At 38.2% G+C, this 27,832-nt stretch overlaps 1 pseudogene; it reads right to left on the reverse strand.

Moving 5' to 3' along the window:
- Positions 1-241: 241 nt before the first annotated feature.
- LOC117288761 lies at positions 242-26,921 on the reverse strand (annotated as a pseudogene).
- Positions 26,922-27,832: the final 911 nt, after the last annotated feature.

Genomic DNA, 27,832 nt, shown 5'->3' on the forward strand with positions numbered 1-27,832 from the left:
TAACGTTTTCAAGATTCAAATTCAAGGGGATAAGAACAGACTATTTTTCAAATAGCACACTTCTTGGAAGTGAAACCAGTCTAAGACACTGGACACTATTGGTAATTGTCAAAGACTATATTCTCAGTTGCTGTTTCTCAACATATGCGTAAAGTAACAAACCTGAGAAAAATTTAGCTCAATCGGTCATCGAAGTTACGAGATTATACAGAAAGAAAAAAACACCCTTGTCACACGAAGTTGTGTGCTTTCAGATGCTTGACTTTCGAGACTTCAAATTCTTAATCTGAGGTCTCGAAATCAAATTCGTTGAAAATATCTTCTTTCTTGGAACTACTCCTGACAACTTCAGAGGGAGCTGTTTCTTAAAATGTTTTATACCATACTCTTTACCAAGTAAGTTTTTATGCTAATAATTATTTTGAGTATTTACCAATAGTGTCCAGTGCCTTTAAGAGTGACTGCTTAGTGCATGCCTTTCCTTTAAACGAGAAAACACCTAAACAAAATTGAATGTGAAAGAGAGATAAAAAAATAAAAAAAACGATTGGACGGACTAAAACAAAACATACTATGAATAATTTGTAATAAAACCACAGTGTATCTTTCATTAACATAAAGTTAAACTGTAATTATTATTAACCGCATGTATCTAAAAAAATAAATAAAAAAAACCCACATTTTTAAATAAGAAGCGTTACAAAAATATATTATTTCTTTTGCAGGGAACTATGTTTTTATCTCAGTCTTAAAAGTGTTTACTTTCTAGTAACAAAATAATAAGATTAAAAAACACAAAACAAAATTGTTTATTATAGGAAAATTAGGAATGTTATGACTCACGAAATATACGTTCTGTGCGTAAAAAATATCTGTACACTATCTGACTTTTTGGAAAGACATTTTCTTCAAGGTCTATTTCTAATAATACTCACACATTTGAAGAACATATCTGACAGTATTTTCTGATACACTCTAAATACTCTCAGTTCAGAACTGACACAGATTTTAGGCCAGTGGGGTCTGACCCACATTTGGGTCAATATGACCCGGAATGTTTTTTAGAAATGCCCCTTAAGATTGTAAAGCTGATGCAGCATCCGATAAGGACCAGGAACCTGGTCAATTCTGATCAGGAACCGAGTCGATTCTGACTAGGAACCGGTTAACTTCTGACCAAGAACCGGGTATATATTCTAAACTTGAACCGGAATTTAGGTTCTGATCCAGGAACCGGGTCAATTATGACCAGGTACCAGGTCCATTCTGACCAGAACCACGTTCATTTATGACCAGAAACCAGATAAATTGTGACCAGGAACAGGGTAAATTTTGACCGGGAACTGGGTCAATTCTGACCAAGAACCGGGTCAGTTATGACCAGGAACCGGGTCAATTCTGACCAGAAATCCGGTCAATTATACCACTTCTGACCATGAACTATGTAAATTATGACCAACAACCATGTCTCAGTTCAGACCAGAAACCGGGTGAATTCTAACAAGGAACAGAGTCGATCCTGACCAGGAACATTGTCAATTATGACCAGGAACCAGGTCAATTCTGACCCAGGAGTTTTTTTTAGATTGTATCAGATAAGGTGATGTTATCGCCAACTCGTCTCCACACACCCGACGATTCTTTGCCAATGAACACCAAACTTCTAGGCTACCGGGTCCATGCCAATGTTATCACGGCCAGTGTTGTTGTCTGGAAATAGTTTGGAATCAATTTTGTTATAGAATTATAGATTTACGAAACACACTAGGACAATAACATTCCTATTACATAGCTTCTAAACATGTACCAAGCATGTCGCTTAAGTATAGGAAAAACAATACCAAACAATGTTGTTAATATAATTGCAGACAGAAGCAGCTATGTTCACAGTGGCCCCTTTTTTTTTTCTTGTTTTTTTTTTATTACTCCTTCCCTACCTTTCACATGGTTCCCTCCATCTTAAAATCTAGACCGTGTTATGAGGAATATCAATTCCTACTTTTAGCTTCTCTGAACTTGTTTCGCATTATACCGTTTTTATTCTCGTAGCCCCTCTTTAGAATGCATTGTGGCTCTATGATATAGCTAGAATTGCACTGATATAGCCTAATTGTTTTGGGCAAGCTTGCAAAAAAAATATATAAAAAAAACATGATAATGCAATTGCCCTCCACTTTAAGATCTTAATTAGCAAATAAATGTCTACTTACTTGTCTTCTGAGTTTTCTTATCCGGTCCAATCTTCGACTTCTTTGAAACCCTAAAAGGTGACACAAAACAAAATTGTCAAATACTTTTCTAAAATATCATGTTTATAGTTTACTCTCGTTAATGTAAGTCCGCAATACCACTGTTTCATAGAGTCATACAGCAGACAATCCTTATTACAGTGAAAGGCGGGAACTTTCACCTCGATTTGGAGTTAAGTTTGTTTCGCTCAAAAAAGACTAACACAGACTGACTACCAGTCTCAAAAAACGCGAAACTGACACCACTCAGACATTATCACTCTTTTAGATTAAGAGAGTAACATTAAGAGAAGTTGTATGATTTTGTTTACTTACTTCATGCAAACAACAACAACCATAACGATGAAAGCCACCAGAACAACGACTGCTACAACGATAGCTATGATGACTGCAGTGGAGATACCCGTGGGGGCAGGCGCAGCGGTAGACGGTACCACCGTAGCGACGGGCTCCTCCTGACCAGCTTCTACTCCCTGAACAGACACGCTGACATTCAACGACGAAAGTGACATGGTCAGATTGTCCATGTTCTCCTCGATGGCTTCAAGTAGAACATCCTGGTCCAAATATGGCACTGGAACAGAAAATAAACGCGTTATGGCAATTCAAAGCACATAATATAATCATTTAGTTTGTGGGTGGGACAGTTTGGTTGCTTCAATTCAAATGTAGATATTAGCGAATCTAACCTGTGATGATTTCATTTCAAAAGACAAATTTGGTTACCCCCCCCCCCCCCCACCCTTAGATGTGTTAAATGATCCAGTGTATCATTGATATCAAGGACGGCTAAATCCCACTTTGATTTGCAAATAATTATGAAAAACGATGAAATACTTAAACTCACTACGGGCATGCAACTTTTCAGATGATGAGCTGATTTCTACCTTTTCTTTTCAAAACAGTGTCATAGAAAGTTGCAAAACACTGTACAAAACTGATAGGTATGAGATCGGCCATTCAGTTGTTTTTTCATCCTATTATAAAGTTGTCCGACTCTATGATTTCCAAAAGGGTTTCAAAGCAACCGAGCGATTCTTTCACCTGTTGCACGCTTTCGAATCGTATGCCGCCCTCCCCAGTCCAGCAAGGTTTCGGCTTCACGCCGTCTGCGTCCCGTCGACCCCGCACTGCACAGTTCCGTAGTAGCTGGCGGAGTGACCAAGAACATGACCAAGAAAGCATCGGAGTCACTCGAGTAGGGCTCGGGGTAACCGCTCGCCGTGACGGTGTGGGTTTCGTTCACATAAGACAACATATCAGCTCTGGTTTGATAAAGGTTAATATTCTGATATTACAACTTGGAAATTGTATATTTGGTTTGCGGTAACACCATGTGTGTATCTACTTGCCAGGTAGAGTTGTTCTTAGGGAACTGTCTTGCTTTATTCTACTGCCGTGGAGTAGATAATCGGAGATTCGGGAGACTTCTCAGTTCTGAAAAGAACTGTCCTGCTTTTTAACTATTACCAGGGCGGATGGTATAGAAATTAGACTGGACTACTACTTTAGCTTATAGGATCGTAATAACTGTACTGCCGCGGAGTCAATTCTGAATTGGTCTCAACGTTTCGACTAGCTTGCTCTTGTCATCGTCAGGAGACAGACGTCTGTCTCCTGACGATGACTAGAGCAAGCTAGTCATTACTTCTCTAACATTACTTGTTTTGTACGTTTTACAATGCGGAAATAAAAGTTCCAGTTGAAAAAAGTTACTTTCGTCATTCTTCCAAGTGTTACTTTTAGCAAATGACAGACATGATTACAGACTTACGTGTTTTTGGATCCCTCACCAGGACAGCAAAGTTCAAACCTATCATTACAGAATGACGTCACTATGTAGGCAATGAAGCGTATAAGATATGGCTCTATGTAGTCCCACTAAAAGTAAAAACAAGAGATGCGGGACTCGAATAAAGAGAAGGTCAAATTCAGTGTTCTTTTTAGTCCCCCATATTTTATTAGAATCCTTGTAGAAAAAAGTGACAAGTCACTAATCTCCCGTTAAAACGTTTTCAAAAGAGATTCATAGTTTGGTGCTGTTTTTATTATATATAAATACATGTAGCCTGCTTTGTATGTATTATTTTGTGCACGAAGTATAAACGAGTGATCATGTTTTTCACCCCCTAAAAAACCCGGACACAACCCCAGGACCTGCTCAGATCCCCCCCCCCCCTCTTGGGTGTGTGGAATATTCCAGATATGATATCAAGGATCCAATGATCGGAATAGCAGTTTGGCCAACATAGAGAAAACAGGTGTAAGTTGTCAGATGAAAAGGATGTACTTGTTAAAACCTCTTTCTCCATGGAGCATTCCCGGAATGCAGCCCGCCGTCATAACAAGGGGTAACAAACGCTGTCTTAACAACAAAAAATTGTCAGTAAATTCCACTCACATCATTGATATCGGCTAGAAGGATGACGATTACCCCGTACCGTGCTTGTTCCCGCTCATCTGCAGATTAAAACATTAACATAATGTTGTTAATACCACATTTTTTTTGTAGCAAAATAATTGTCCTTGTTTCTGAGTCACTATTCATGAATCACCTGAGAAAGAATTGAGTGCAATTTAAGAGATTTTTACAGCTTAAAATAAAAGTTGAGCAAAGCAAATAAACCCAATTCGATCTGCATCTTCCCTTCAAGATAACAAGTTTAGCATCGTTTACAAAATAATAGTTCCATAATGTTATAATGTTGTACCCTGTCCACATTTCTAATACCTTGTTCTTGTTATTATTCATTCCAAATTGTTATCTCTTCTATACTCTATTACACATCTGGACAAATTGACAATTGCCTCAGCGTCCCGTTTGTTGCGTCTGGTTTCGAACATTTTTGATAGAGTTGTTGTGAGCACCGGTCTCTTGGGAACACCTTTATTGTGTGTTCTTCTCATAAGTTTGGGAACATTTATAGACCGAAACTCGCCAGGGCGCAAGTGAGTCCAAAGGCAGCCACATCACAGCAATCAACTAACATCACAGGATACTCACGTTGGCAAGTGTCTCCTTGGTATTCGGATGCACATTGACATGCACACGATGATGAATCAAAGGTCCCACCATTTGAGCAAGTCAGGGACGGGCATGCGGTTGTTGGTGCTTGTGTCGTCAGAGCAGCTAATTAAGCACAATCGAAAAAAAGATGGGAACAAAATAGTAAACAGAATTTGTATGAGAAAAATAAAAAATAAACAAATAAAAAACAGCGTTCGCATCGAAACTTCGTACTTTTGAATAAAGATGTTCGTTTTTACTTTAGCTAGTTACGTGTTACTATAAGAAAGGTATTAAGGCAGTTGAGCGTTGGACATGGTCACCAGTCTGAAGAAGCTCCTAGCTTAGGAGTGAAACAGAATTAACTGAAAAATATATGCAAAGTAAAATGTCTTTATTTTTGGATTTGTAGAAACTAACCTCTCAATTCTTGATTATCAACAATCCAGAAAAACTTATACTTAATGAAATGCAGGCCTGATACTTCACTGAGGCAACGAGGGCAATAGGAGACTTTCCAACGCTAGGTGGCAGCAGACTTACCGGGTAAATGTCCATAGACCTTATTGCAGATAGCGATTTTGAACAACTGCGCATGTGCGCGCAAAGGACTGTGGGAAAAATTTGGCACCTCGCTCAAAAAAGTAAACAACGTTCAACGTTCGTACACGATCGATCGGTTTGCAAAATGGATGTGGCAGGAGTGAACGAGAAAGAGCTGATTGATAGAATAAATAGTTCTGGCATAGACGAACTAAGGTAATCTTTAGCTAGAGTGAATGTGCCAAGACACAGTAGTTAAAGACAAACTCCAAAGGCGACATTTTTTCGTGATAAAATTACTGTTTTTAGGTTTGCCCGTCTACGTCTGTAGGGCGTTGGAAGACTGACATTGACAAGGTCAATGGCGAAAAGTTGCAACACGGATCAGTGACCCTCCCGCAACCATCAGTCACCCTCGAAGGATCGGAAATAACAACCAAAACTTCCCACCAGTGACTCCGATTTGTGCTGATAAATACTTCGACAAAAGCATGGACGACCTCCATGACAAAAGTAAGACATTTTGTTCTGTTACAAAACAGAGAAACATTGCCAAGGTCATGATGATCGAGGACTGTCATGACTGTTTTACAAAAAATAAAAACGTTTCTTATTCCTGGTCTAGATAGAGTCTAGATATAGCTCTGTGGATAAAGCCCATCAATGGTTACATTGTCTTGATTCGATTGTTTCTGTAATTGTATGCCACTAATCAGCAATGACGTGGACGTAAATAGAATAGCTTGGTAGTTAGTTGTACATTTTTAAAACTTTATGTGGCAGATGATACTTTTTCCTTATTTCTCACACCATCAACTTTTTAGGTCTACCACTGATATGGTTCAAAATTACAGTGACCAAAAGTGACTAAGTAATTGTGGTTTATACTTATATTTATTAATATAAATCTATTTCTACCTCCATGGTTATACCGTAGATCATGACATGACAAGTACGACAAGGTTCTGGTGTAGGTCCTAGCATACTTCTAGTTTCTAGAACTTAGAAGTAGTCCTAGCATAAACATTTTTTATTCAAGGGTTCAGTTTATACAAGTTTGATGTACACGTATTGTACGAACATGATTCTGTGCATAATATAATTACATACTTTGTGCTTTGTTTTGTGCATGTATTACAAAAATGATACTTTTAGTACACTGTACCATAAAGCATCAAGTTGTAAGCTTTATTGTTAGACCCTACTGGTACTGTAATAATGGTATGTTTGTTATGTCTATAATTTTATCATATGATATGAGACTATGAGTTTTTGTAGTTTTGTAATTTGAAAAGCAAGGACTAGGTCACATGAGCGAAACCCTTCTTAAGGTAGGAATTTGAAAAAAGAATATAACTTCTTTTAAATTTTTGTTTTCAAATAAGTTTGATTTATTCAATAAAAAAAATAGATTCTGCATTGGGCATACTCAAAAAATAAATCCTTTTAGTTTTACTTGGAAATTGTCACCATTTAACTTTATTATTTTGGGGGCAACTATCCCAATTAATACATTTTTGGTTATGATAGACTAATAAAAAGCCATATTGAGAAGACTATTTATACAGTAACTCGCTTTTATATTCTTTATAAATAATCTATATTTGTACATCTGTTAAACCTGATTCTAAACTTATATACTGATAGGTCTCATTTTGTAGTTTAAGTGGGTGAAAAGTCATTTCAAACCTTGCCATCAAAGAAGAAGTATTGTGAGCACTTAAATGTGATTCTCTGCAAACTCTGCATCTTCAAAATTTGGATTTAAATTAACAAGTAAGTAGACTGGCACTGTGGTCAGGTGGTTCAGGGCCCACTAATAATGGGTTCAGTACTGCCAGAGGCAATTTGTTATGTATTAAGCTGTCTCATGACTTCACAAAGCCATTATTAAAACAATTGATATTTATTAAGCTGCAGCCACCTTTGGCAAACACGTCATGCATGTCAGAGTCCTTGTTCACAAAAGACTCTAGAAGAGGGGTCAGACTATCTGCTACACCCACAGGTTGGAATGGAATCTAAAGATGACAGTGCCATGATAAAACTGCAGCTATGTATAAAACCTATGACAAACTCTAGTTTGTGAATGCTACATCATGCATGTTGTGAATTTAACTCCTGGGGTTGGTGTGAAAACAATTGTTCACAATCTAACAAGCATCTGTAATTATTTGACCCATTTTATGGTGAGAGTTTAAAGGTTTCATTGATAACTGTGGGTACACATAATTTAACTCTTGCTGAAAATAAATCCAAACCTGTCACACTTTTTGTTCCATATATTTGTTTACAAACAATTTTTTATTTACAATTTCCATCCTTTAATTTTTTTTCTTCAAATATTTAAATTGGTAATATTAACTTTATAACACACTTGGTATTTTCATGGCCCCTTAAAACACTTACATTGCAGTTTACTTTACTCAATTATTATCTACCCTTGTTTGCCTCAGGTATTGTTCATGTTGACTGTACTGAGGCGGTTAACTACAACCCTCTAGATCTTTGCAATTGCAACCCTTGGTATTATTTAAATCTTTGCATTATGAAGTATTATTGTATGATTTAAGTAACCAGAATAAATGAAGCTTTAAACTCTTCAAGACAGTGGAAATGGACGTTTGGACAGTGGTGAGTGTTATTGTTTGTATTGTATTGTATTATTCTACTTTCTCTGAGAATTGTAGCCTACAACCGCAGGACGCCACGCACAGGCATATTAAGAAGCACTTGCGATACCTTTAGGTGTTTTCAAAGCCCAACAGCCGACAGAACGCTTGCGTCACAGTTCACTCTGCAATTAACATTTATCTTTTCATCGCCAATTTACGTGTCATCAGTCAAAAATGGCCTCAAGAGCATGAAGACACACATACACACACACAGCCTTTAGTCAATTCAGAAGATGGTCAATGAGCTCTCCTGCAGCAAAAGAAGTAGGATGTGGTTGGTCGAGTCCACAAAACAACAGTACAGATCACATCTTTGGAGTGAACACAGAACTGGGAGAATAACTGCTTCCAATATGAGTGCTGTCACGAAGCATGTTGATGCACAAGTAATTATCTGAAAGATAAAGCAGACAAAAACTAAGGGAATAAATGAGTGGTTACAAGTTCTTAAAAAGGCGTTTAAAACAGGCAGGGTCATGGTCGTTCAGCCCTTGTTCCTCTTTTACCTATCTTACTTGATGACCTGACATGTGTTGCATTTTAATGACTGAGACAATTTTCGGATGCACTGTGTGGTGTGTGCGTAGTTAGTCTTGGTGCAAGACGTTTCTTGTTTTGCTTTCATACCCAGCGCGGCCAACTCACAAACATCGCCCGTATCGGTGAAACATCTAGCACCAAGACCAGCACATATTATGCATAAACATATCCGAAAACAACCGGTTATAAACAGCTCCAGCTGGTCTTTACTTTATCACTCGTTAACTTTAAACACCCTGACCCCACGTGAAGCGCTTTCCACCACAACAGGAATGCAGATAGCGAAACTGATTGAGGCATTTATGAATGATCTTTTGCCTTGTAAATCATAACCAAACACTCTGCCCTGAAAGTCGGTCATGACTAATATGACTATGAGCTAATTAATGAGCAGTATCATTATCAGAATATTGATATTATATTCTGAATATAATATCAATATCTGTTATCTGTAAAAAATGTCGAGGAATATATAATTGAATAGGCCTATGTTTCTTTTTTAGTTTCTACCACCAATCACACATAAATCTAGCCTATACAATGCTCAAATTGTAGCCTACAGCTTGTTGGGTTTGACATGCTTGATGATTTAATCATGACCCGGTCATGATTAAATCATCAACAAGCTTTATTGATATTTTATTAAACTATTTTGTGTTCATTCAAAGTCAAAAGAACATGCATGGACCTACCTACGTATGTACGTACATGTACACTCCCTCGTTCTTCCGTTGAGTCGCAAAGCACACACACTGGTCCGATGGCATTATTGTCGTAGTTTTTTATATTGATAATACACATCTGACATGGCTAAATAAAGCATGGAGGTACACCCATTCGTGGGTGAAACTGTCTTCCGCCACAGAAGCATGACCGTCCACCACAAACAATGTCAATGTTTACAAACTTATTGTTTACAAAAAAACTTTGTAGAACACGTTACGTGACGACCGTATAACTGGAGGTGCCAAATATCTCCCACAATCCTTTGCGGGACGTCGGACTTTTGCTATCTGCAATAAGGTCTATTGTTTACATAGTTCTAAACGTGCGCACATGAGCGAGAACAATGGATTTTACCTGGTAAGTCTGCTGCCACCAAGCGTCCCAAAAGTCTCCCACTGTCTTCATTCCCCCCAGTTATAGCACTGGTGTTGAAATGCTCAAGTTCCAATTTACAAATTCCTCACAGGGTGCCCTTTACCGAGGAGAAAACGCATTGGTGCCCTTGCCCCTTTAAAGACAAAACATACAGGCCTGGAGATGGTACCTACTTTGACACGTGCTTCCCTGGTACCCGGATGAACATTGACACTCGCAGGACGATGTATCGAAAGTGCCACCGTTAGAGCAAGTTACTGATGGACAGTTGGTAGTAGTGGGTTGGGTGGTTGCCGCAACCGTAGTGGCAGCGTTCGTCTGTGCAGGACCTGCTGTTGACGGGTCTACTCTTTCACAGATGAAAATAAGAATCCATTAAATTTTAAACGCTTTGTAAACTGTAACACGTATGAACAAGCTATTCCTTATTCTGAATTGTTGATATTACACCATTAGTTTTATTATAATTTACTTGTCATCAAACATAAAAAAGGGAAACAAAAGAAGCAAACAGTACAACATACACCCACTCAGTAGCTCCCGAAGACATCACGACATAAATCTATATTTATTTATCAATTAATTTGTGTTATAGTGGACGTTCCCCGAGTTTGTTTTTGCAAAGAACTAAGGATCTAAAGAAGATTTGTGAACCTAACCATTATACTGATTTGTATTTTGACAGTTTAAATAAGGGAATCAATGTGTGGTGAAAAGGTTTTCAACTAGTGGTTTAATCCCAACGAGGCCTGGTTCTTGATAATTTTACCGAGACGAAGTCGAGGTAAATTATCAAGAACCAAGCCTCGGCGGGTTTCAACCACTAGTTGAAAACCGATTCAACACACTTTGATTCCCATTCATAAATACCTTTTCGGTCAAAAAACATTAACACTTATTGTCAAAAAGTAAAATAAATGCAAACATTATAATATTTGAATGATTTCTTTCAACACAACACCCCTCCAGCTATGAAATGGTATTAGGATCAGTCAAGGCCCTTGGGTAAACAACTCCTTATAAGGGAATTCTGTGCGCGTCGCGCGTATCGCGTGATGTGGCACAACTGTCTCGGCCGTTGCTCTCCACCAATAGGAATGAAGAAACTGTCTTATAAGCACAGGTGCAAACTCGTGTGTCACGCCTATGTTTCACAGTTTTTACTGGTCATAAACAAAGGTTTTTACACACCCACGTGACGCGATCTCCACCAATAGGAATAGCGAAACTATATGAGGTGTTTATGAATAAAGATTTATTCGCAGTTAGTAAAATCAAGGTTTTTGACTTGTTAACCCATCAAGAATAAGGGGAGAAAAAAATATGATTTGTTCATTACAAAATATAATGGAAAATATCTAAAGGCAGAAAACTCTCGCTAAATTTATTTTTATTAAATACATACCGCAGGAATATCCTGGATCTTGATCAGCTGTATATAAATACAAAAGACAAATTTAAAAATACTTATTATACAAAAAACATCAAATATACAATAGAACACAATACAATAATCTTTATTAGATCCCCAAAAGGGTAATTCAAATGCTCGCAAACAGTAAAAACATTCAAACAAAGATAAAACAAACGATGTGTAAACTCAGCCAACTTTGCTTTTGATGTGAGACAACAGGTTTAAGACAATATACAGAAAATAAATAGAAATGGAGGAATTTGTGTGCTTTCAGATAGGAATAAAGGACTTTACCTCTTTCTCAAAATCTATGTTACTTCAGAGGGAGCCGTTTCTCACAATGTTTTATACTATCAACAGCTCTCCGTGCTCGTTACCAAGTCAGTTTTTAAGTTACTATTTGTTTTGAGTAATTACCAAACGTGTACCTTCCCTTTAAACGATTCGGCTTTTGTTAGAAGTAATCAAACGTATGAACTCACCTTCGCATAGGTCACACAGTGCAGGGCAATTAGTCAGCACGTAGCTATGATCATCATCACACCAACTCTTGGGCCAGCCAGGAATTAGCTCCGCAGTAGTTGTGGGTGTTCTCACACACCGCTGAAATCGTACACAAAAATGTTACCACTGCAATTTAGATAAGGTGCCACAAAAGGTGTGTTGAGAGTAAAAACTACGGTGCGTTCGATTAGCCTCCCTGGGTCGACCCCAGTCTGTCCCCGGTGCGTTCGAACAGCTTTTGATGTCATTCCAGGGACTCACCCGGATCAGCCCCAAATGCCCTACTTGTGGAGTTGGTCACTAGGGGGGTGACCCGAGGTGCATGACGGTCACCACGAGAGGCCGAGTGTGATCGTTCGATTAGCGCATGGCAATTGGGCTCACCCGAGTGAGCACCGCGGGGTCGACCCAGGGAAACTATGCCGAACGCTCCCACTGTATGTAAAAACAATATTTGGAGTACCTATAAGCATAAGTTTTGTTCCCACTTTTTCACATGTATAACCTGAAACATGTTTAGCATTGTGTGTTTTTAAATCCTTTACGAGCAATTTTAGCAGGTGGCAAATTGATAAGCATGTTTATAATCTTAAACAGGTTTAAACAGAGGATGCAGCATTTGTGTTTAAACACTCAACGCTGTTTTTAGGCCGCTGTACCACAATCTGCCTAGGACTTTAAAAGGCAGTAGACACTATTGGTAATTACTCAAAATAATTATTAGTATAAAACCTTTCTTGGTGACGAGTAATGGGGAGAGGTTAATGGTATGAAACATTGTGAGAACCGACACTATCTGAAGTGCCATAGTTTTTGAGAAAGAAGTAATTTTCCACCAATTTGATTTCGAGACCTCAGATTTAGAACTTGAGGTCTCGAAATCAACCATCTAAACGCACACAACTTCGTGTGACAAAGGTGTTTTTTCTGTCATTGTTATCTCGCAACTTCGATGACCGATTGAGCTAAAATTTTCACAGGTTTGTTATATTATGCATATGTTGAGAAACATCAACTGTGAAGGCTAGTCTTTGACAATTACCAATAGTGTACACTGCCTTTAAAGATGTACAGAGTCAATAAACTCTTTATATTTGCAGCTATCTTTGATACCATATGCGACTTTAAATTATATGAAGTGGCTCAGAAGTACTGAGACCATAAAGAGACAGGTAAACATTATATTGAACATGTGAACGGTTGAAGAAACTATTTTGTTCCCTCTAAGTATTTCATAACCTCGAAATACTATTAAGTTCCCTCGTGGGGATGAAATACCATTCCCAGGGGACGGAATATAAATTCGAGGGAACAAAATAACTTACTATTTCATGGGAACAAAATACTGTTTCAAATGTATGGGCAAACAAATGAGATGAAGCCAACCACACAAACAACTATCTGCATTTAAATATTATACATGAACCCATTTAAAGGCCTAATTAGTTTTGTCCCCCTAAAGCAAAACAACAACAACAACAACAAAAAACAACAACATGGATGTTATTCTTACTTCCACAATCGGATCCGTAGAAACCATTCGGGCAGGAACACGAACAAGCACTGCTGTCTAACGTCCCGCAGTTCTCACAAACCTGTGCACAGACTGGCCCAATCAATCAATCAATCAAGAAAAGAAGAAAAAATTATACGAAGGCATACATCCATAAATTAATCTGACCTCATTTTGATTCTTGTCAAATAAAAAACACAACAGTTATACAGTCTATACATACATTTTAGACCTGACTATAAATTATATAAATAAACCCCCAAAACCAACACCAACAACGGCATAACGGATTTTTTCCCCACAGAATTTGATTATACAGTGTAAAAACCATTTTAATATATATTCTTCATCCCGAATGCAAATGAAAAACAGTGTATATTCAAACAACAATACATTGGCAGCTAAATAACAATGGAAAGCAATATAAAAGATGGAAATTTACACGGGGAAAAAATGTAAATAATATAGGACTAAACGGATAATGAACAAGAATCAAACTGAAAATTTCCAAACAGATTCAATTCAGGTCCAACATGCTAATTCAAAACTTACCGCATTCTTCAGAATGGGTGGAACATAGCCCTGTATATGTAGACATTGAATATAAGACAAAAAAATACTAAGGAATTCATCAAACATTCATAATCAGCTACCTACAAATACTTAAAGACACTGGACATTATTGGTAGTTGTCAGTCTTTTTACTTGCTGTATCTCAACATTATGTATATATGATATACATAAAATTGCAAACCTGCGAAAATTTGGGCTCAATCGGTCATCGAAGTTGCGAGATAATAATAAAAGAACAAACACCCTTGTCACACGAAGTAGTGTGCTATCAGATGATTGATTTCGAGACCTGAAATTTTTAATCTGAGGTTTCGAAATCAAATTCGTGGAAAATTACTTCTTTCTTACAAATTATGGCACTTCAGAGGGAGCCGTTTCTCACAATGGTTTATACTACCAACAGCTCCCCCATAGCTCGTTACCAAGTAAGGTTTTATGCTAATAATTATTTTGAGTAATTACCGATAGTAAAACTGCCTGTAATACTCTAAAATAAAAAGTTCTGACTCATATCCGTGCCCGGAAACCCAGGTCACAAAGAAGTTATCCGAAACATATAACATCGGATAGATTGCAGTAGCTTCCAAAGTATAGGGTAACATGTAAAACAGAGCAAAAGTATGACTGCACCTACGGTCAAAATTATACATCTGGGTCATAAGGCTGACTCGGAAACTGGAATTGAACTTGGATTCTGGATCAATTTGTAAGTGTCTGGCTTAATTTGACACAGTTTCTGGGTCAAACTGACTCTAAATTGGGTCAGGATCCATGTGATCCATATCATGACCCGATAATTTATAGAGTGTAGCGAAAGACAATTATAAATGTTCCTTTAAACAAGATTAGGCTACGCTCGATGAAGACTCACACAACTTGGAAACAGTTTTTTATTTCAGGTTATTAGCGAGACTTGCCAAACGAGTTTCTGAAGGTCACTATACTTACGGCATTGGTTTGCATAACACTGGCCGATCCCTCCATCACATTGTGTACAAGGTGTGCCCGTCAAAAATGGTTTAGTCCCGGCATAATTTCCCCTGTAAAATAACAGAGTATATGTTTTTAGTGGCAAATGATACTAACAACTTGGTCTGCTGCCACCTAGTGTTCAGTGTTACTAGTTAGTTGTACAGCATTAATGTGGATTGACTTGTCCCCTGTCTTTATCTGCAAGGACAAAGACAGGGACTTGCTTTTCAGAACGACTTCATTGAATACAATCACTTCATTGGATAAACTAGAAGTGACGTTAAAAGAATTATATGTGTTTTGATTGGTCCGAAGTGACGTTCGGCAGCTGCACTTTCGGTCGGATGCTTATGGATCTAGGTAAAAGGTGAAGATTGACAGGGATTGAGCTGTAGCTAGAGGCCACTCTCTGACGTTATTTTCAAGCCTCGAAGTGTGACGTCATGTTCAGCCCAAACAACATCTCTGAGTAGAGATTAATGTATGGCTCAAACAGTCTGACGTCATTGGAGACTCGTAAATTACGCCGGATATCGGCGTTAAGAAACTGGCTGGCAGTTGCCTACCAGTTGTAACTTTGACCTTGCATGACATGTCAAACACACTTTGGCCGTTGGTTAAAGACGCTGGACACAATGGTAATTGTCAAAGACCAGTCTTCTCACTTGGTGTATCTCAACATATGCACAAAATAACAAACCTTTGAAAATTTGAGCTCAATTGGTCGTCGAAGTTGCGAGATAATAATGAAATAAAAAACACCCTTGTCACACGAAGTTGTGTACTTTCATGTGCTTGATTTCGATACCTCAAATTCTAAATTTGAGGTCTCGAAATCAAATTCGTGGAAAATGACTTCTTTCTCGAAAACTAAGTCACTTCCGAGGGAGCCGTTTCTCACAATGTTTTATACTATCAACCGCACCCCATTACTCGTTACCAAAGTAAGGTTTTATGCTAATAATTTTTTTTGAGTAATTACCAATAGTGTCCGCTGCCTTTAAGCGCTGATTAACAGCCAAAGCATTCCTCGATGTTTGTGTTTCTATTTTTACATGGGTTGCAATATCTGAGTCAACTATCTAGTAATTTTTTGACTTACGGAGGACCGTAGTTGCACGTAACGATCCAGTTATTGGTCCATGATATTCCAGATGCCGTTGGACAGAATGACATCGCACATCCAACTGCGTAGCTATTGGCCCACACGACCTAAGAATACATGATCAGACTAATTTAAACTTCCGGATTGTTTCACAATTTTATGTTGGCACGATCTGGTTAAAGGGTTTGAGAAGCCCCCTGCTTTTTGTACTACACAAAACATAGTGTCCGTAGATTTACATTAAATTTACACAAATTGAAGATAATGACGGAAGACAGCTTCCCTTAAACTAATGACTTGCTAATGCGCTGTATTTTTTGAGAAATTTGTAAAACAATGTCAAGAAAAAAGAATTCGTCAAGAAGTCGACTATTACTTTAAGCATACACCATATTTACCAGTACTAGTATTTACGCGACTCTCTGAAAACATCGCTCTGTGATTTTCACGAATTTTGACGACTAATGAAGCTGCAACTTATACAGGTAAATTACACTCATTCACAGTGACTATAGATTGATGTCATGCCACAAATGGTGATCTACAAAAGGTATCAAAACCGTTTAATATTGAATTTACTGGTTTAATCACTGAACGGTGAAGGTTTTGAACATAGCGATGAGAGATTGTTAAGTTAGAAATCCGCTTATTTGTTGCACCATTTTGTATAAGAAGAGCCAAACAAGTAGAGTATAACAACTTGCTTCACAATTTGATTGTCCACAGACAAATTGACCCAAACCAAAAAAGTGCCCAGATAATGCCTTCCACCATAAAACCCCATCTAATAAATAAGCACTATCTTGTAAAGACACTGGACACCTTTGGTAAATGTAAAAGACCAGTCTTCTCACTTGGTGTATCTCAACATATGCACAAAATAACAAACCTTGAGCTCAATTGGTCGTCGAAGTTGCGAGATAATAATGAAGGAAAAAACACACTTGTCACACAAAGTTGTGTGCTTTCAGATACTTGATTTCGAGACCTCATCAACATCTAATTCTGAGGTCTCGAAATAAAATTCGTGGAAAATAACTTCTTTCTCAAAAACTACGTAATACTCCAGAGGGAGCCGTTTCTCAACAGCTCCCCATTACTCGTTTCCAAGTAAGGTTTTATGCTGATACCTGCGTGTAGTGGCCACAAACTTGGTTCGTCTGACATGCATTTGTGTCGTATGTGTAGAACTGATCCTCGTCGTACCAAGCCTGAACAGCGCCACCACCGTCTACTCGATTGGATTGAGAACCGTAACCAGAGATGTAAAGGTTTTGCCCGAGCGACGAGAAGGGACTGATGTTCTCCGGTTGGCCATGGTCCCATGTGCACGTATCAGACCACTGCTGGGCCATGGTGGCTAAGGTGTCATCCCATACCTGGAAAAAGGCAAAAGTATAGTTTAATTAAATAATAGCGAGTTGTATTTTGAAAATTTGCATGGTGGAAATACGATAAAGATATTGGGTAACACCATAGTATGATAATCTCTAAATGATCTGGGGTGGTTCTGGAGAAAGCTTTCGCCAGAAGCTAAGTTAAAATCCAATGCTCTTTTCAAAACAACCCCCAACTCGTTGATAGATTATCAGTACATGGTGTTATATAGCGCTCTTATCCGTCACTCAGTAACGCTCAAGACGCTTAAAGTCATATCCAGCAGAATATGGGGGAAAATAGGTTGAAATAATATTTCAAACTATGTCCCTCATAATATGGTGAGACCTCTTCCTTTTGCATAGCACCATGAAATGGTTTTCAGGATACTGTGTTGGCCCAAAATATGTGCAGCAAATCAAACCAGGAACACCAGGGGGACCCCTTTTCTTCACCATAAGTGGACTGTGTTATCTTCGTGTATAACACAACACACGGGACCAACGGCTTTACGTCCCATCCGTAGGACGAAGCATCATAACATGCGACCAAAAATAGCAAACCGTGTATAAATTGATAATTTGTTTTGGGTTTAGGCATTACATACATGCTGAGTTAATTATTTGTGAAACAGTTTGCCCTTTCGTAGATTTTGCATGTGGGTTATAATATCAAAAGCTTTATATCCAACGGGGCAGGAGTCATTCCCTTTCGGCTGTTTAGTTGCTCAGGGTGTTGTTAAAGACACTAGACACTATTGGTTAATTTCAAAGACTAGTCTTCATTTAAACTTATGCATAAAATAACAAAACCTTTGAAAAATTGGGATGACACACGAAGTTGTGTGCTTTCTGATGCTTGATTTCGAGACATCAAATTCTAAATCTAAGGTCCCGAAATCAAATTCGTTGAAAATTACTTCTTTCTCGAAAACTTAGTCACTTCAGAAGGAGCTGTTTCTCACAATGTTTATAACCATTAACAACTTCCTATTACTTGTAATCACGTAATGTTTTATGCTGATAATTGTTTTGAGTAATTACCAATAGTGTCCACTGCCTTTAAGGACGTCAACGCATACTGACGCGGACGTAGCCGTAGACGTAGCCGCATCCGCCATTCCGAGCGTCTAAAGTTATACACACCCTATACATATCCTCTGCTAGCGCTCTCTTTTGAATAAACTTTTTCCATGCAAGTCTCGCGCGAATATTCGAGGTGCCACTTGGATGAAGCATATGGTGCATGCGTTCGTTTAGCTTCCCTGGGTCGACCACGGTCTGCCCCGGTACGTCCGAATACCTTGACGTCATTCCATCAGGGGCTCACCCGGGTCAGCCCCCAGTGCCCTGCCTGTGGAGTGGGTCACTGTGGCCTGAAGGTGCACGACGTCGCCACGATAGGGCGAGTGTGATCGTTCGATTAGCTCATGAGTGGCGTGCATGGTCTCATCGGAGTGAGCTTCGCGGGGACGACACGGGGAAGCTAATCGAACGCACCCGTTATTTCTCTATGGGTCAAGTACACTGTTCTACGCACGTACGCCTTTTGTGGACACACACGCTGGGGGACACAATCCCCCCTGTGACACCTGCCCAAAACCCCTCTCCCACCAAACGTGTTCATTTGCATGCAGCGGTCGCACCTAATTGTGTACCCAACAATGCTTTATTTACCAAGAAAGCCCCCCCCCCTGTCCACACACAACAGTGTATAAATCAGATCGATATAACACAGTGCTGAAGAAGTTAAACTAATAAACCGAATTGTTAAGGAATCGACGGACGTGCAGACTACTTTAATGAGAGTATTACACTGTATGAGGAAACGGTTCCACACTGACAGCTAATTGATTACTGTACCAGCGTTCTTTTCACACATCTTTAACATCATATTTACCTTGTGCTGAGATTTATTTAATCGATCTAATTTTGTCTGAGAAGGTGCTTGGCATAATGTAAGGAGCTTTTTGAAGAAAAGCAATCAATAAAGCAGTTGATGAAGTACAGATAGTTTTAGATCGTCTATGCATACCATAGATAGCCCAAAGGTCTTGGTGCGTGAACATGCCGTCGCAAGGGATAGAAATAGTCTTTCCGAATCCAATATTTTCAAAAGTTAGGTACATAACTAAAAGTAAAAGAAAAGCTTTGCGCAGGCGAAAGAATTAAACGTCCATATTGATGATCTTATATGTTCTTTAACAACTCGTCCATGCACACCATGTACAGCCCAAAGATTTTCATGTGGACATGCCATAGCAAGAGAAAGAAGGTGTATTGAGTTCAAAGTAAGACGCACATAAAGCGACATAAAAAAGCTTACAGCAATCTACATGAATATAACGTTAGAAGTGATGATCTTGTACGTTCTTCTTTAAACAACCCATTCTTAACCTCAGTCATTTGCATACAGCGGTGGCACCTAATTGTTTACCCAACAAAACTTTATTTACAAAGAAAGCTCCCTTGTCCACACACAGGATGTATAAATCAGATCGATATAACACAGTGCTGAAGAAGTTAAACCAATAAACCGAATTGTTGAGGAATCGACGGACGTGCAGACCACTCTAAAGTGGGTATTAGACTGTATGAGGAAACGGCTCCACACTTGCAGATAATTGAATACTGTACCAGAGTTATAATCACACATCTTTAACATCATATGCACCTTGTACTGAGATTTATTTAATCGATATAATTTTGTCTGAGAAAGTGCTGTACATGTAGGGAGTATTAAACTATGAGGAAACGGTTCCACACTTGCAGCTAATTGAACAATATCAATTCTCGATAGCGAGAATTACGGATTTATTTTAAACACATGTCATGACACGGCGAAACGTGCGGAAACAAGAGTGGGTTTTCCCGTTATTTTCTCCCGACTCCGATGACCAATTGAGCCTAAATTTTCACAGGTTTGTTATTTTATATATAAGCTGTGATACACGAAGTGTGGGACTTCGACAATACTGTTTAGAATGTTTTTATTATTTTTTTTTTTTTGGGGGGGGACAGATTCAACACACTTTGATTCCCATTCATACATACCTTTTCGGTCAAAATCATCATCACTTTTTTGTCAAAAAGTAAAATAAATGCAACAATTATAATTGTTGAATGATTTCTTTCAACACAACACCCCTCCAGCTATCAAATGGTAAAGCCCTTCGCCGCCCTCGGGTATTGAAACACACAATCTGAGAAACATGTCTGACAGTAACGATTCTCAGGTTCATTTTTTTTTTTTTTCGGGGGGGGGGGACCGATTCAACACACTTTGATTCCCATTCATACATACCTTTTCGGTCAAAAATCATCATCACTCTTTTGTCAAAAAGTAAAATAAATGCAACAATTATAATTGTTGAATGATTTCTTTCAACACAACACCCCTCCAGCTATCAAATGGTAAAGCCCTTCGCCGCCCTCGGGTAAACAACTCATTATAAGGAAATGATGTGGGCGTCGCGCGTATCGCGTGATTTTGCACGACTGTTTCAGCTGTTGCTCTCGACCAATATGAATGAAGAAACTGTCCTATAAGAACAGGTGCAAGGTCGCGTGTCACGCCCATGAATTAACACTTTTTACCGGTCACAAACAATCGTTTATACACACCCACGTGACGCGCTCTCCACCAATAGGAATAGCGAAACTGTCTGAGGTATTTATGCATATAGATTTAACATAATAAAGTACACAAAGCAATAATAAAAGCAGATAATTATACAATCAATAGTAAACAAATTAAATATCTAATAAAAATAAAATAAAAAAAATATCTAATAAGAATAAAAAATAAATTAAAAATAAATAAGTAAGTAAAAATAACAGATACGGCTGGTAATGATAAACAATAAAAGGAAGACAACCTGGGATGACCATAAGTTTTTATTGCCATTGAATTTAAGAGTGATTACCAAACGTGTACCTTCCCTTTGAAGGCACTAGATACATTTGGTAATAAATTGTCAACATTAGGCATACACTAACAAACCTGTGAACATTTCGGCTCAATTGGTCATCGAGTGTTCAAGATAATAATGCAAGAAAAAAAACATTGTTGCATTTCTTAGTGTTCTTTCAGATGCATAATAAAACGCTTCAGCTAGCTGAAGTCTTGTAGTATTTGAGTGAGTAATTAACTCTTTCTCAAAAACTACATTACTTCAGAGGGAGCCTTTTCTCGCAATGGTGTATACCATCAACAGCTCACTGCCGTTGCTCGCTAACAAGTAGGTGTGTATGCTAACAATATTATTTTTGAGTGATTAACAATAATGTCCTGGGGCCAATTTCACAAACATCTAAGATTGATCGTAATTGCTAAGTGGAGTGTGATGTCACAATACATATCACTATGGAGATACTGAACATGTGTCTTATGAGCTTTACTTCTTTGTGAAATCGACCCGTGCCTTCAAAGCACCCAAAGGAGAAAGGTAAAGCTGTATTATGTTTTAAATAAGATTCTGCCTCAATGGTCTAGACTTCACCAGATAGTTTAATACATGTATATAATGAGGTCTGCCCACGAGCCTTTCAACAAAAGAGAGGCAGCAACCAACGAGCTTGGGGATTATTTATTTGAATAAACTTTAAGGATTAGTGCACGCATGTTGGTTTTGATCCCGGTTGTGTCGTCTGATCTCAGATTATTTGGATTTCATGTCAATCAGGAACAATCTTAACTTAGAGTAAATGCGATCAATGCGATTAGCGACAGGGAAACTCGACTATAATGAAACAAGGTTGTGCTAAAAAAACATTGCGACAAGGTGGATACAGTTCGTTTTTTCGAGCATAGCCAAATAATTAAGACTACACTCTAAAACCATTGTTTAAATTTTTAACGCATAGGTTTTGTATCCACTTGTGTACATGTAAAACCTAAAACATTCTCTTGAAGACGAGCAGAGTATATTGTTCGAAACGTCGAGACAAAACCGGCTCTTCTCAGAGCCATCACCCACACAAAAGGAAATTTACACTAACTTGGTGGTACCTGCAAGTTTACTATTTATTTACAGTTTCTTCCTATTAAACCTCAAACGCGCTTAGATCTGGCCTGGGTCGGTATTAACCCAAATTCTGGTCCGAAAGTGGTAAAACAAGAAGGTAATTTTAACTCGGATTATGCAACCGTAGTTTTTATCCCATTTCATGGGTTATTTGGACAAACATTTCGGGTCATTTCAAGTCTAACCACGTGTTAGACTTGAACCTGTTCCGGGTCAGAAAGGTCTGACCCGTTACTGGGTCAGAGTGACCCGAAACCTGTGTCAAAATTACCCATATTTTGAGTCCCTACGGAAAGTGCCCCTACCCTTGAAGGATGAGAATCAAGTTCTTCTTTCGAAGACGTAGGCACTTTACCATGTTTACATAACTGTTAGTGTTAATTGAAGCAATCAACCGAGAGAGAAAACATGTCTTGCATGAATGAAGTCTAATTAACGGCGGTTCACTATGCAGCCTTGGAGCTATTGTAAAAAACCGACAACGGGTAACAAATTATACTTGACGTGTGGGAAGGTCGTTTAATCCATCTAAGGATTACAAACCCCTATACTTTATCTGTCAAACTTTCAATGAGTATAAAAGGCATTGAAAACTATTGGTAATTACTGGAAATAATTGTTAGCATAAAAATGGTGGTCACTATGGCGTTGCACTGTTTTGTTTATTTCTATCTGAGATGTCATAATTTGATGAGGAATACATTAAAACCAGGCACAAAAAACTGCCTGCCTAAAGCTCAACTCAGCAAACAACTCATTGGGCAGTACCATCAAGACCCGAAAAGGTGCTCCTCTATAGAGGTAATTAAAGAATATAAATACCTCATAAATAAGACCAATTTAGAGTGAGATAAGAGTACGACCATCAGAGTTTCCCGAGAAGGCGTCGGCTAAAAACATCTGCTCACTCAACTCTATACTCTATATCAAATTATTCTAAAGTCCAGTTTGGAGTGTATCGCTCAGTGGGTGTGTTATTCCCCCCTTTTTTTTTTTGAAGAATAAGAATTATAATTATTTTTTAAGAATAAGAATTATAATTATTTTATTTGTTAAGGGACATAATTTAACAGCCCTGGCCGTCATCACCTGCTTTCATGACGGCTTAATGGAATGGCCGTCAAACACACATCGTCGTTAACGCCCTTCCACAAAGGTTTAATCAATACTTTGTATTGTAACCTTGGCAACATCAAACAACGTTGTTGTTGTTGTTGTCTATTTTTAAGTGCCTCAACACGTGCCCAGTACAAGACTCGACCAACATCAATGTTATTCTTTTCGTTGGAATGAATTTATTGTTGATATAGCTGTATTGAACGTGATTATTTTTAACGAATTTTGTGCAGGCCTGGAGGCATTTACTTTACCTATAAAAAGAAAGAACGCTTCAGCGATTCCTTATAAAAGCACAGGACTCTATTGGTAGTTACTCAAAATAATTGATAGCTTAAAAACTTACTTGGCAACAAGCAATGGAGAGCTGTTGATGGTATAAAACATTGTGAGAAATGGTCTCGAAATCAAGCATCTGAATGTTTTAAGGCGAAACACTATTTGTAATTACTCAAAATAATATTCAAAAGCAATGGCAAAACACTATTTGTAATTACTCAAAATAATTGTTATCATTAAAAGTTATTTGGTATTAAGCAATGGAGAGCTGTTGATAGTATAAAACATTTTGAGAAACGGCTCCCTCTGAAAACATAGTTTTCGAGAAATAAATAATTTTCCAATGTCAATTGAGCCTAACCATAACACGCCATGTTTTATTGTTCTTTACTTAATACTGAACGCCGCTTCCTTGCTATTACCAGTTTTATTAACTTGTTGTTGCATAGTTCCATTGGTTGACCAAAGATCATATAAAGTACTCGTACAATATATATCCCGAAAAGTAAAAAAAAAAAAAACAAGGTAAACTTGTCTAATTGCTTACTGTAGTTCCATTGATAGTATGCAAGTTATAAAGTCTGGGTCATAAAACAGCACTGAATTGTATGGCTTTACTGGGAAAACCTATACAAAGGATTCGATGAAAGAAAACAAACAAGAACACTGGAGGGGAACAAGGAGAGAAATTTAGCAAAATATTTTGCAACAACAACCATTATGGTATAGTAACGCTTAAATGATCTATGTACTACTTGTAGGAAAAGAAACCCACAATGTCAACAAATTTACACTAAATTTACACAGTTTAAAGGAAGGTATTGATATTAGAAAACTTCCCTGTATTACCTGCTGAGGTGACGCACTTTTTGAGAAATGAGTAAACAATGTCATGAAAATAATTTTCGTCTCAGTGATCATGAGACGAAAGTTATTTTAGCGTGTAAATAGTGTTTTCATGACATCGTTAACTCGTTTCTCATAAACTACAGCATTTCAGCAACAGAAATTCTAATGTACGCTTTCTACTATCATTTTCTTCAAACGGTTTATATTGAATGTATCTGTGGACATTGTGTTTTGTGTTACAAAAAGTACCCAAATTCGTTAACTAAATCATATACCTTACGCGTGGGAAGGTCGTTAAATCCAACAAAGGATTACCTACCCATATATTTTATCTGTCAAACTTTCAATATTTAAGGGCAAAACACCAATTGTAATTACTCAAAATAATTGTTATCGTAAAAAGTTACTTGGTTACGAGCAATGGAGAGCTGTTGATAGTATAAAACATTGTGAGAAACGACTCCCTCTGAAGTATCAACGTTTTTTAGAAAGATGTATTAACATACTACAGCTGAAGGGTGTTTTCCCTTCATTATTCTCTTGCAACTTCGATGCCCAATGGAGCCCAAATTTTGACATAATTGTTTATTAAATGCATATTAAACCTTGAACTGGAGACTAGACTTGAGTTTTTAGTATCTGCTGGACTAGTCTTAACTCCTTGTGAAATCTACCCCTAGGGTGGATTTTAAGAGTTAAGGCTAGTCATATCTCGAGTTAGGACGAGTTACTCATCCTAACTTAGGACTAGCCAAACCTGTCAACATATCTCAGGACTATTCCTTGGTTAGGACCAGTCTTAACTCTTTGTGAGTCGACCTCAGGCCTTCTAGTTATGACCATGATGAATAATCTATACCAATCTATCTTGATACTTTGATAACTTAATTGTTCACTCTCGTCAGCAAAAAACTTGCTGTCCCCGGGCGCGATTTTGTTTTCTTCCAAAACGACATTGCACTATTTTGTTCTCCGTCAAAATTGGCTCTCTCCGTCAAAATAACGTCATAATGAAATTGGCCTGCTCGTTTACCAAATCATTTCAATGTCGTTTGGAAAAATAAATAATAAATAGCTCCCCGGGCATTTAGCGGTGCAGTGACAACCGTACCAATGCAAAAATGGAGGTATATTTTGTAACTACCAGCAGAAAACCATGGGCTTGCTGGCCTATACTAGTTTTGATCAATCTGTCATCTTGCTACAGTGTACTTGATAGCCTACTTGATCATCCTTGTAAGCAAATCTTGCTGCCCCGTGTGTCTAGCGCTGCAGTTATTATGTAAACAAGTTCACAAGTAAAAAAAGTTCACTCCCTTGTCCGAGCAGTGTCAGTTTTGCTTTTTTAGAGTGGAAAACAGTCTTTGTCACCTTTGTTATGTGTGAAATTGGAACGAACTTCACTGTAAATCGAGTTAAAAGTACCCGTATTTCACTCTAAATATGTGACTGTTTTGCAAGAGTGGTATGGCGGACCAAACGAGTGATTTTTGTTTGCACTTTTTTACCTAGATACTAGGTAGGTTTTTCCTCCTGAAACTTCCGCTGGGGAACTTAACACCAGGGAGGGTGTCTGGTGATGAGCCCGGTCATCGGGGCCAGTATAGTATAACAAGCGAGTATAGTAATAGTAACAACAACAACGAGTATATATAGTAACAACTACATTAATTAACAAAAAAGACACAATAAGTGTAATTACCATGAACTTCATGTTGGAAGCTTGCGGCACTGTCTGTCCCCGTAGCTCGTTATGTTTGTCCAAGAAGTCCGCGATTTCATCAGCGGAGAGGTCGGCCGATGTAGCGGTCCTCCTCTCCCGATGGCCCTGATGACCGGGCTCATCACCAGGAACCGCTCCGTGACCCAAGTCAAAGAATGACTTATTGGACAGGCGAATGTTTCTCGCAGATGCTTGGATCCCTACGAAGAATACTAGGTACAGTACTGTAGCGAGAAGTATGAGTTTTACCCCAAACGGTCGCAACATTTTGAAAGTCGATGAGTTTAAACCAGTGTTGACTTCCAAATATGTTGTAGGTTAAATCATTCTAAAACATGTTTAGAGTGTTACTTCGTGGTCGCTTGGATCTGCACCGAAGCAAGACATTATAATACCCCACTGACTTATCGCCAACAATGTCATGCCTTGCACGCCGTACGGTTTTTTTTTAAAGGCATTGTTTGCCGTCTTTTGTTAACACTATACATGTACAGAGATCCACACGATGTCCCTATGGTCACACAGGACTAAATGGTACTTTGTCAATAAAAAGTACGTATACAGCCATTTGTATGAAGAAGAAAAAATAGGTTGGTTTAATCATGGAGGAATAAATTAATTCCTCCATGGTTTAATCAGAATTGCAATATTTCAAGGCACTGGACACCTTTGGTAGTTGTCAAAGACTAGTCTTCTCCTCAACTCGGTGTAGACCTCCCAACATATCCATAATAACAAACCTAAACTCAATTGATCGTCGAAGTTGCGCGAGAATAACGAAAGGAAAAAATAAAACCTTGTCGCACATGTTTTTTGGTTTCAGACGGTCGCTTGAATTCGTGACCCAAGCTGATGAGGTCTCGAATTCTATTCAAATATTTTAGTGAGAAGTTACTTCTTTTTCAAAAACTACGTTATCTGAGGGAGCCGTTTCTCGCAATGTTTTATACTTTTAAAGGCAGTGGACACTATTGGTAATTACTCAAAATAATTATAATCATGAAACCTTTCTTGACTACAAGTGATGGGGAGAGGTTGATAGTATAAAACATTGTGAGAAACAGCTCCCTCTGAAGTGTTGTAGTTTTCGTGAAAGAAGTAATTTCCAACGAATTTGATTTCGAGACCTCAGATTTAGAACTTGAGGTCTCGAAATCAACCATCTAAACGCACACAACTTCGTGTCACGAGAAAATAGTGAAAACCGATAAACATTTTAAAACGTTTTACACTTTGGCTCATTTAGTCATCAGAGTTGCAAAAGAA

The sequence above is a fragment of the Asterias rubens genome, chromosome 4 (genome assembly GCF_902459465.1).
Source record: "Asterias rubens chromosome 4, eAstRub1.3, whole genome shotgun sequence".
Taxonomy (NCBI): Eukaryota; Metazoa; Echinodermata; class Asteroidea; order Forcipulatida; family Asteriidae; genus Asterias; species Asterias rubens.